This window comes from Bison bison, unplaced genomic scaffold, assembly GCF_000754665.1.
Source record: "Bison bison bison isolate TAMUID 2011002044 unplaced genomic scaffold, Bison_UMD1.0 scf7180017864036, whole genome shotgun sequence".
In the NCBI taxonomy this organism is placed as follows: domain Eukaryota; kingdom Metazoa; phylum Chordata; class Mammalia; order Artiodactyla; family Bovidae; genus Bison; species Bison bison.
The window spans coordinates 1,155,491-1,166,935 of NW_011494608.1; positions in this window are offsets into that span (position 1 = coordinate 1,155,491).

Below are 11,445 nucleotides of genomic sequence, written 5' to 3' on the forward strand. Positions count from 1 at the left end.
GACTAGATCTGATAGATAGAGTGCCTGATGAGCTATGGAACGAGGTTTGTGACATTGTAAAGGAGACAGGGATCAAGACCATCCCCATGGAAAAGAAATGCAAAAAAACAAAATGGCTGTCTGGGGAGGCCTTACAAATAGCTGTGAAAAGAAGAGATGCGAAAAGAAAAAAGAGAAAAGGAAAGATATAAACATCTGAATGCAGAGTTCCAAAGAATAGCAAGAAGAGATAAGAAAGCCTTCTTCAGCGATCAATGCAAAGAAATAGAGGAAAACAACAGAATGGGAAAGACTAGAGATCTCTTCAAGAAAATTAGAGATACCAAGGGGACATTTCATGCAAAGATGGGTTCGATAAAGGACAGAAATCGTATGGACCTAACAGAAGCAGAAGATTTTAAGAAGAGATGGCAAGAATACACAGAAGAACTGTACAAAAAAGATCTTCACGACCCACATAATCACGATGGTGTGATCACTGACCTAGAGCCAGACATCCTGGAATGTGAAGTCAAGTGTGCCTTAGAAAGCATCACTACAAACAAAGCTAGTGGAGGTGATGGAATTCCAGTTGAGCTATTTCAAATCCTGAAAGATGATGCTGTGAAAGTGCTGCATTCAATATGCCAGCAAATTTGGAAAACTCAGCAGTGGCCACAGGACTGGAAAAGGTCAGTTTTCATTCCAATCCCAAAAAAAGGCAATGCCAAAGAATGCTCAAACTACCGCACAGTTGCACTCATCTCACATGCTAGTGAAGTAATGCTCAAAATTCTCCAAGCCAGGCTTCAGCAATATGTGAACTGTGAACTTCCTGATGTTCAAGCTGGTTTTAGAAAAGGCAGAGGAACCGGAGATCAAATTGCCAACATCCGCTGGATCATGGAAACACAAGAGAGTTCCAGAAAAACATCTATTTCTGCTTTATTGACTATGCCAAAGCCTTTGACTGTGTGGATCACAATAAACTGTGGAAAATTCTGAAAGGGATGGGAATACCAGACCACCTGACCTGCCTCTTGAGAGGCCTCTATGCAGGTCAGGAAGCAACAGTTAGAACTGGGCATGGAACAACAGACTGGTTCCAAATAGGAAAAGGAGTACGTCAAGGTTGTATATTGTCACCCTGCTTATTTAACTTCTATGCAGAGTACATCATGAGAAACACTGGAGTGGAAGACACACAAGCTGGAATCAAGATTACTGGGAGAAATATCAATAACCTCACTCAGATGACACCACCCTTATGGCAGAAAGTGAAGAAGAACTAAAGAGCCTCTTGATGAAAGTGAAAAAAGAGAGTAAAAAGTTGGCTTAAAGCTCAACATTCAGAAAACGAAGATCATGGCATCCGGTCCCACCACTTCATGGGAAATAGATGGGGAAACAGTGGAAACAGTGTCAGACTTTATTTTTCTGGGCTCCAAAATCACTGCAGATGGTGACTGCAGCCATGAAATTAAAAGACGCTTACTCCTTGGAAGGAATTTTATGACCAACCTAGATAGCATATTCAAAAGCAGAGACATTACTTTGCCAACAAAGGTCCATCTGGTCAAGGCCATGGTTTTTCCAGTGGTCTTGTATGGACATGAGAGTTGGACTGTGAAGAAGGCTGAGCACCGAAGAATTGATGCTTTTGAAGTGTGGTGTTGGAGAAGACTCTTGAGAGTCCCTTGGACTGCAAGGAGATCCAACCAGTCCATTCTGAAGGAGATCAGCCCTGGGATTTCTTTGGAGGGAATTTTGCTGAAGCTGAAACTCCATTACTTTGGCCACCTCATGGGAAGAATTGACTCATTGGAAAAGACTCTGATGCTGGGAAATATTGATTGCAGGAGGAGAAGGGGACGACAGAGGATGAGATGGCTGGATGGCATCACTGACTCAATGGACGTGAGTCTCAATGAACTCCGGGAGATGGTGATGGACAGGGAGGCCTGGCGTGCTGCAATCATGGGGTCGCAAAGAGTCGGACACGACTGAGCGACTGAACCGAACTGAAGACCCCAAGGTTATCACCTTCATTCTTGAAAAGAAATTGTGGGGCTCTTTAGGGATCAAAAATGTTCTGCGTTGTGGTTTTATGGCATTTAAAAGCCAGCCCTTACCCTGGGGAAATGAGTGAAAGGACAGAAAAGGGTGACGTGTGAGCCTGCCTTTTGGGGGAAGCGGCCAGTACAGCGGGGCAGGGGCGGGGCTCTAGACTCTGTGCTGAGCCCCTTGTCAGGTGAGTCACTCTTCCTCAGTCTGTTAGATTCCATCTGCAGAATAGACATATTGTTCCTGCCTCTCAGTGCTCTCTGAAGGAGAAAGATTATAGATAAAAAATTACCGTTTCACTGCCGGATACTTAGTAAGCACTCAGTGAATGGTGGCCATTATTCATTTAAGTGTCTGTCTAATTCACATGGTACTTGTTAACATTCCTGCAGATGTTTTATAAATGAGACTAGAAAATCACGAAGGGTAAGAGTTCCCCAGTACCTGGGCTTTGCCAGGCCAGCAGCGTCTTCTCTGGGGGAAGAAAGCCTTGTAATTCTTCCTTTTAAAAAATACATATATAAAACGGATAACTAATAAGAACATACTGTATAGCACAGGGAACTCTGCTTAACGGAGGGCAGTGTGAACGGGAAGGAAGTCCAGAAGGAGGGGGGTGTATATGTACATGCGTGGCTGCCTCACCTTGCTGAAGAGTAGAAACTAACACAACGTCGTAAAGCAACTATGCGCCAATAAAATTAACTGAAAAAATAAAACCCATGTCCATGGTGGTGGCCTTCAAACTTTGGGTTGGCCTATTTTCCCCCTTCAAAGAAGAGCAAATTATTTTTCCCAGTTGAAACTTAGAATATTCAAGTTCAGGGCATAAGTGGTCCATGTTTAAAAAGAATGAAGATGGCATCCATATATATTATTAAGAAATAAAAAAGAGGCCCTGAAATTATTTCTTTGTATTTTTTTTGTTTAATAGGTTAACTTTCCTTGTGACTAAATCTGCAAACATCTTTTTCCCCCTCTTTTGATAGTTGAAACAATACAGAGAGTGCATAGAGCTGGAACCCCATGAATAGTATGAAAAGCAAAAAGGTATGACACCTCCATAACTCAGTGGTTTATAGAGTGGAACTGCATGTATAAAGTCGGGCAGAACAGTTAGCTTCAGCTTGCTTGTGCCTGAAATAAGGATAATGATAGGGGCAACCTGAGTGTGCCATGCACACAGTAGGTGTGCAATAAGTTAGCAATTGTTACCTCTGTGTGTACTGATGTACTAAACAGTTTAGTGTTGACATATTTTGAACTGCAAACTCATAAAATATAAATTAATGTTAGCATCCTGCACTTAATGATCTGCATTTAATGATTCTGGAGGCAGATCTATCTACCTTGAGATTGTGCTGGGAGCCATGGCATCAGTTTTAAGAGATGTGACATCTGCTACTAATTCCACGTGTCAATTTGGTAAAATCATTTAAGTCATTAGGGCGCTTTAGGATTGTGGTCTAGAGCCAGATAATTCCATTCAGCAGTAAAATGACTGGTGAGGAACTCTACTGATGAAGGAAAGATTCAGAATTTCATCTATACAAATCAGATGATAGTATCTATAGCAGTTAGGATTACACTTGGCTGCAGAAAACCCAGAATAACAATGGCTTAATCATGTGAAATGTTGGGCTGAATGAAGCACAAGCTGGAATCAAGATTGCCAGGAGAAATATCAATAAGCTCAGATATGCATATTACACCACCCTTATGGCAGAAAGTGAAAAACGAAAGAGCCTATTGATGAAAGTAAAAGTGGAGAGTGAAAAAGCTGGCTTAAAACTCAACATTCAGAAAACTAAGATCATGGCATCCAGTCCCATCTCTTCATGGCAAATAGATGGGGAAACAATGCAAACAGTGAAAGACTTTATTTTCTTGGACTCCAAAATCACTGCAGATGGTGACTGCAGCCATAAAATTAAAAGATGCTTGTTCCTTGGAAGAAAAGTTATGACCAACCTAGACAGCATATTAAAAAGCAGAGACATTACTTTGCCAACAAAGGTCCATCTAGTCAAAGCTATGTTGTTTCCAATAGTTATGTTTGAATGTAAGAATTGGACCATAAAGAAAGCTGAGCACCAAAGAATTGATGTTTTTGAACTGTAGTGCTGGAGAAGACTCTTGTGAGTCCCTTGGACTGCAGGGAGATCAAACCAGTCAATCCTAAAGGAAATCAACCCTGAATATTCAATGGAAGGACTGATACTGAAGGTAAAGCTCCAGTACTTTGGCCACCTGATCTGAAGATCTGACTCGCTAGAAAAGATCCTTATGCTTGGAAAGATTGAAGATAAGAGGAGAAGGGGACAACAGAGGATAAGATGTTTGGATGGCATCACTGACTCGATGGACATGAGTTTGAGCAATCTTCAGGAGTTGGTGATGGACAAGGAAGTCTGGCTTGCTGCAGTCCATGGAGTCGAAATGAGTAGGACATGACTGAGCAACTGAACTGAATCAGGTAGAAGTTAATTTCTCTCTTTTACAAGTCCTGGTAGAAAGGCTGATATGGCATTCTATTGTCTCAGGAACCCAGGCTTCATATTCCTTGTTCCATGAGAGTGTACACCATCCATCCTTAACTTTACTTCCTCGTCCAAGTTGGCTGCTGTCGCTCCAGCCATCAGATCTTTATTACGATTATTAATTATTCTAGGCATTTAGAAAAAGATAAGAGCATCTTATCAGGACATCTCCAACAGTTTGCCCACACTAATATTTTCTTACATCTCATCGGCCAGGTCACTTTCAGCTGCCTAGCTACAAGGGATGCTGGTAATATGGTCTTTATCCTGGGAATGTACGCTGAGACAAGTGGGTATTTAGGGACAATTAACAGTGTGTGCTGCAGGGTTAAAAGGAGACAGATCACTCAATTTTGACCAAGGGCAAGAGTGCAGAAGCTAATCCCATGTGCAAAGTATGGATTCAGAGTTGCTTGTCGCCATAGTAACCATAAAAAGGCTGAATATGCCAAATGCCATGAAGAAAAAAATTGTCCTTGCATCTCAGATCCTGTATTCTAGCCAGAAATCTCTAGTTGATAAATTCCTAAGTTTAGGATGGTACTCACTTGTGATGTTTATTCTCCTAGTGCTAAACATTTTTTCACCCTGGGAAAGTTTAGAAATATACTGAGTGATGGGAAAGTAAATCACAGAAATAATACTTGTGGGCAAATCAGCAGATGTTTGGTATCTGAAATATGTGATATAATAAAAGAGTATTTTTCTCATATTAAAGACAGATTAGCCTGATAATGCCACTTTAAAATGTGAGTAGCAGTTTAATTTAGATATGTAAATTTTTATTGGAAAATTTTACAAAAGAAAATTTGCTACGTTTGATTGTTTAGAAGAATCTGCATGTGTGTGTGTGTGTGTATGTCCTACCCTTTCAACCCCATGGACTGTAGCCCGCCAGGCTCCTCTGTCCGTGGAATTTTAGACGAATCTAAGGGCCTTTAAATTTGATTTTATCACTTCACTAGATGTTTTGAATATTTGGAAGGCTTTTGCTTATCAAACTGGTATAAATATCAGAAGAGATTTAATGTATTGAGGTTTGTTATCTGGGCCTATTGTTTAAAGCTATTTTGGTTTCTTTAAACATTGACTAAGAGACTATGTGTCTCCCTGCTAAAATATAGTCTATGTTTAAAGAGACTTGTAAGTTGAATTCAAAGGCCTAAGGAAAAAATGGATTTCTAAATTATTTTCACATTAACACATTTAAAAAATCAGTCTTAAATATTTTTCTTACATGCAAAAGCAGTTTAGTAATAATAAACACTGACAGCTTCAACTCTTTTTTGAATTTTTTATTTTGTACGGCTGCTGCTGCTGCTGCTGCTGCTAAGTCGCTTCAGTCGTGTCCGACTCTGTGAGACCCCATAGACGGCAGCCCACCAGGCTCCCCCATCCCTGGGATTCTCCAGGCAAGAGCACTGGAGTGGGTTGCCATTTCCTTCTCCAACTCGTGAAAGTGAAATCGCTCAGTTGTGTCTGACTCTTCACGACCCCATGGACTGCAGCCCACCAGGCTCCTCCATCCATGGGATTTTCCAGGCAAGAGTACTGGAGTGGGGTGCCATCACCTTCTCCGATTTTGTATGGGAGTATAGCCAATTAACGATGTTGTGATAGTTTTGGGTGAACAGCAAAGCAACTCAGCCACACATATACATGTATCCATTCTCCTCCAAACTCCCCTCCCATCCAGGCTGTCTCATAACAATGAGCAGAGCTCCCTGTGCTATACAGTAGGACCTGGTTGGTTGTCCATTTTAAATATAGCAGTGTAGACAGGACCATCCCAAACTATCCCTTTCCCCATCCTTCCCTGCTGGCAACTATAAGCTCATTCTCAAAGTCTGTGAGTCTGTTTCTGACAGCCTCAACTTTTAAGAAAACTGTTTGTTTATTTATTCATGTACAAATAAGAGGGTTCTGGTGATAGTTGTTTTTTCTTTTAGTAATAGAGCTCTTTTTTGTTTCTTTCTTTATTTGTTGCTTCATATTTCAGCCTTATGTGAAATCCAGTGCTGGCTGTGTTTTGAGAAATGACTCCTTTCTTTCACATAGTCCGGGAAGACTTTCAGTCCAGGGACCCTTCCCTTCCTCATTTACAAGATGGCAGGAATCCCAAGCTGGGCTGGTCACATGTGACACTTCTCTGAAGACATCAGTCATTCTTTATTTCCTTCTGTTTTTACCTTCCTGAATCCTGTTTCTTAGTGTAGGAGTAAGAAGCACTGACTCAGAAACCAGATTTTGTGTGTTCAAATCATGGCTCTGGTGCTGCCTTGCCCAGCGACTTTGAGTTCATTACTGAACTTCTCTGAATTTCAGTTTCCTTGCAGCCATGAAATTAAAAGACGCTTACTCCTTGGAAGGAAAGTTATGGCCAACCTAGATAGCATATTAAAAAACAGAGATATTACTTTGCCAAAAAAGGTCCGTCTAGTCAAGGCTATGGTTTTTCCAGTAGCCATGTATGGATGTGAGAGTTGGACTGTGAAGAAAGCTGAGCACCGAAGAGTTGATGCTTTTGAACTGTGGTGTTGGACTAGACTCTTGAGAGTTCCTTGGACTGCAAGGAGTTCCAGCCAGTCCATCCTAAAGGAGATCAGCCCTGGGTGTTCATTGGAAGGACTGATGCTGAGGCTGAAACTCCAATACTTTGGCTACCTCATGCGAAGAGTTGACTCATTGGAAAAGACCCTGATGCCGGGAGGGATTGGGGGCAGGAGGAGAAGGGGATAACAGAGGATGAGATGACTGGATGGCATCACCGACTCGATGGACATGAGTTTGAGTGAACTCCTGGAGTTGGTGATGGACAGGAAGGCCTGGTGTGCTGAGATTCATGGGGTCGCAAAGAGTCGGACACGGCTGAGTGACTGAACTGAACTAACTGAACTGAATATATAATTAGCATCATACTAGTGTCCTGTTTAGTATTTAGCATTGTGGTTTTAAATTTATTTTTTTTAACTGGGAAATCGCTTTACAGTGTTGTGTTGGTTTCTGCCTACAGCAGCACAGATCAGCCATAATTACACATATACCCCCTCCTTCTTGAGCCTCGCTCCCCTCCCCCCATCCCACCCATCACATCCCACCCCTCTAGGTCATCACAGAGCGCCAGGCTGGGCTCCCTGTGCTATATAGCAACTTCTCACCAGCTATCTATTTTACACTATTTTTACATATTTATATGTCAATACTACCTTTTCCCTTTGTCCCATTCTTTCCTCCCCTCACTGGGTCCACGAGTCCGTTAGTATTTAGCATTGTTGTAAAGATTAAATGAATTAATACGTGCAAAGCTCTTGAATGGTGACTGGCATAAAATCTGTGCTCAGTATATGTTTATTACTATCATTACCTAATATTGCTGAGCTTTCCTTTCAGTTATATGAATGAACCCACATTTTCCCATTGGATTCCTTTTTCTGCCTTACTTTTTAACTGTGAACTATTTCTATTCCTTACAAGCAACATTTTCTGGGTGAAATAACCCCAGTAGGGGAAAAGATATCCTAGGTGGAGGGTGGGCAGCCACTTGGGCCCTCTACCTGCCACAGATGTTTTAGGTCACCTCCATGCGACACAGCCAGTCATGGACCCACTGGACATATTCGTGGTAAGGGCTTCTCCTGGTTTGTGTGCTCAGATCCCCTTCTCCAGACATATCTGCCATCCTGGCCATACGGATCATGTACTGAATAGTGACCTCAACTTCTGGACAAATATCCAGGGAGGGTCTATGATTGCAAGAGTCTCTTCTTGTTGAGACAGAGGAACAGGGACCTCTCTGGCAGTCCAGTGGTTAAGACTCCTTGGTTTCACTGCAGGGGCCAGGGTTTGAGCCCTGGTCAGGGAACTAAGATTGCACAGGCAAAGCAGTGTGGCCAAGAAAAAAAAAAAGATGGAGGAATAAACTCATAATTGTACAACGTATTCAACAAAGGTCAACTTTAGAAGGAGAGGAGAAAGAGGAGGAGAAGAAGTGGGTGGAGAAGGGGGGGAAGAAAACCACCACCCACCTCAGGACTGCCTGGGGTTCTGTGGAGCTCTGCCTGGTGTTCCTCTGTGAGCCTCTCATCTATGGGATAAAGGTAACAACTCCTCAGCACAGCGTGCAGACTTTCCGGGGCCGCTTTGGCTGCCTCTCCACCTCCAGTTCTGCTCCCGTTCTCCTCTTTTCATCGTATTTGATGTTTCATAAGTTTCAGACTCCCACTACATCTTATTTAATCCATGCTCTCTCATGCCTCCACTTCTTTGTGTATTTCCTTCTCTCTGTGCCATCTTGTCCAGCTGGCACTGACCCCCTGCCTTCAAGCCTCAGATAACACTTTATCTTCCCTGAAACAGTCCCCGACTCCCCCAAGCATGTGGCTGAATCACTGCCCTATGCATCTTATTGTTGTTGCTGTTGTTTAGTCACTAAGTCATGTGACCCCATGGGCTGTAGCCCACCAGGCTCTTCTGTCCATGGGATTTCCCAGGCAAGTACTGGAGTGGGCTACCATTTCCTTCACCAGGGGATCTTCCCGTCCTAAGAATCGAACTTGCATCTCTTGTATTGGCAGGCAGATTCTTTACCACTGAGCCACCTGGGAAGCCTCCTACGCATCTTATACACCTTCCCATTTGTGCTGGTCAGATATGACCTCCTTGTGGGCAGGGTGTGTGCCTGTCTCCATTATTTTGTACCCACTGCCCACCTAGACCCTGACCCAGAGCTGGTGTTCCTGAATATTTACCGAGTGTGGTCTTCCCCAGACCACGCTGACCTCCTCAGATGTGCTTTCCTTCCCTGAACCCAGCTCTTAGGGCATCATCCCTGTTGGAAATGTGATTCATTTTCTCAGTCTCCTCTTACATGATGAGAACAGAGACTATCATCCATTTTCCCGGCTGGTTCTCCAGTGCCTAACACAACAGGCTTTAAAAGGTTCTCAAATAGGGATTTCCTTTGTGATGCAGTGGATAAGAATCTGCCTGCAGATGCAGGAAACACAGGTTCAATACCTGGTCTGGCCACATGCCACAACAACTGAGTCTGCGTTTCACAACAAAAGAAACCACTGCAGCGAGAAGTCTGTGCACCTCAATGCAGAGTAGCCCCCACCCCACGCCCCCAGCTAGAGAAACCCTAGCTGCAACGAAGACCCTGTGCAACCAAAAATTAAATAAAACAACAAATTTTAAAAGTACTCAAATAACCACGCACTAGATAGAATAATAAACCCATCCACTGATCATTCTGAACATCTGAGTCCAAGCCCGCACTGCTCTTAAATAAAGTAATCTCTGCCAAACAGATGGTCTGTCACGTCCTGCTCGCCCCGACTCCAGGACCTGTCTGAGCTTCCCCGAGAAGCAGAAGTGTGTTTCCTGGAACCTGTAAATGCCATGGTTTGGTGTCAAGATGAAATGTTTCCAATACCCGTGAGCAATGAGTCTGGTCCTGAGATACCAAAGCAAAAAGAAAAGAAAGCCCGTCAGTGCCACTCTCTGGGGACAGTGTGACAATGTCAAAATAGACTCACAGCAAATGCTATCAGCTTGGACTGAAGGGAAACGCTGGGACTTCTGTAGAGATAAGACCCAGAGGACAGAGACGACGTGCTCTGCTCTCGTCCTCACTGCCCCGACTCCTCCATCCTCCAGTGACTCTTCACCCTTGTCCCCCGTCATGCCCACAGAGAAAGCTTGGGGCTCTGAGTTTCTGCCATTGCTATTCTTCTAAGAAGGTGACAAAGGAACGCATATCTTATTTTATGCAATCATTTCTTTAATAAAATATGAAGTGTTTTACACTAACATAGAGACAACATCTTGCAAAAGGAAAAAAAAAAAAACACTTTAAAACACCCAAACCGACCATTCATCTATCTAAGTTTATTGGAAAAGCTGAAGTAACCCCATGGACTCCTGTGTTGGGCATCCACCTGGGTAGATTCAATATTGGGTCTGGGAGACAGACAGCAAGCAAGGCAATTCTAATCCAGATGGTGTTTACCCTCCAGAATCTGTGCTCCATTTCTTACCTGGACCCTTGTATTCCAGCCCACAGATCAATCCATCTCTTCTCAAAGTCACCCCCAGACTGCTGGGCAGTTGTCCCCCGTTTTCTTACGAGCCATCAGGTGTGCAGAAGCACATGGTCAGTCATATACAAATTGCTAAGATGCAACCAGCTCCCTCTTCACATCTTGATGTGAAGAGGTTAGATCTCTAGAGCTTAGATCTCTATGGTTGCAGTTGTTCAGCTCTAGGAAAGGACAATGATTACCTGGTAGGGCTTTCAAGTCAACCAGATCCAGGTCTGCATTCTCCCTCTCAGCTCACTCTGCAACCATGCGCAAGTTAAATTAACCTCCCTGAGCCTCCTCTTTCTCATCTATAAAATACAGGGAACTTTGTAGTAGAGCCTGAAGTCAGGTAAGTTAATTCCTCCAGTTCCATTCTTCTTTCTCAAGATAGCTTTGGCTATTCAAGGTTTTTTGTATTTCCATACAAATTGTGAAATTATTTGTTCTAGCTCTGTGAAGAATACCGTTGGTAGCCACAGTCATCAAGACAGTATGATACTAGCACAAAGACAGAAATATAGATCAATGGAACAAAATAGAAAGCCCAGAGATAAATCCACACACATATGGACACCTTATCTTTGACAAAGGAGGCAAGAATATACAATGGATTAAAGACAATCTCTTTAACAAGTGGTGCTGGGAAAACTGGTCAACCACTTGTAAAAGAATGAAACTAGAACACTTTCTAACACCATACACAAAAATAAACTCAAAATGGATTAAAGATCTAAACGTAAGATCAGAAACTATAAAACTCCTAGAGGAGAACATAGGCA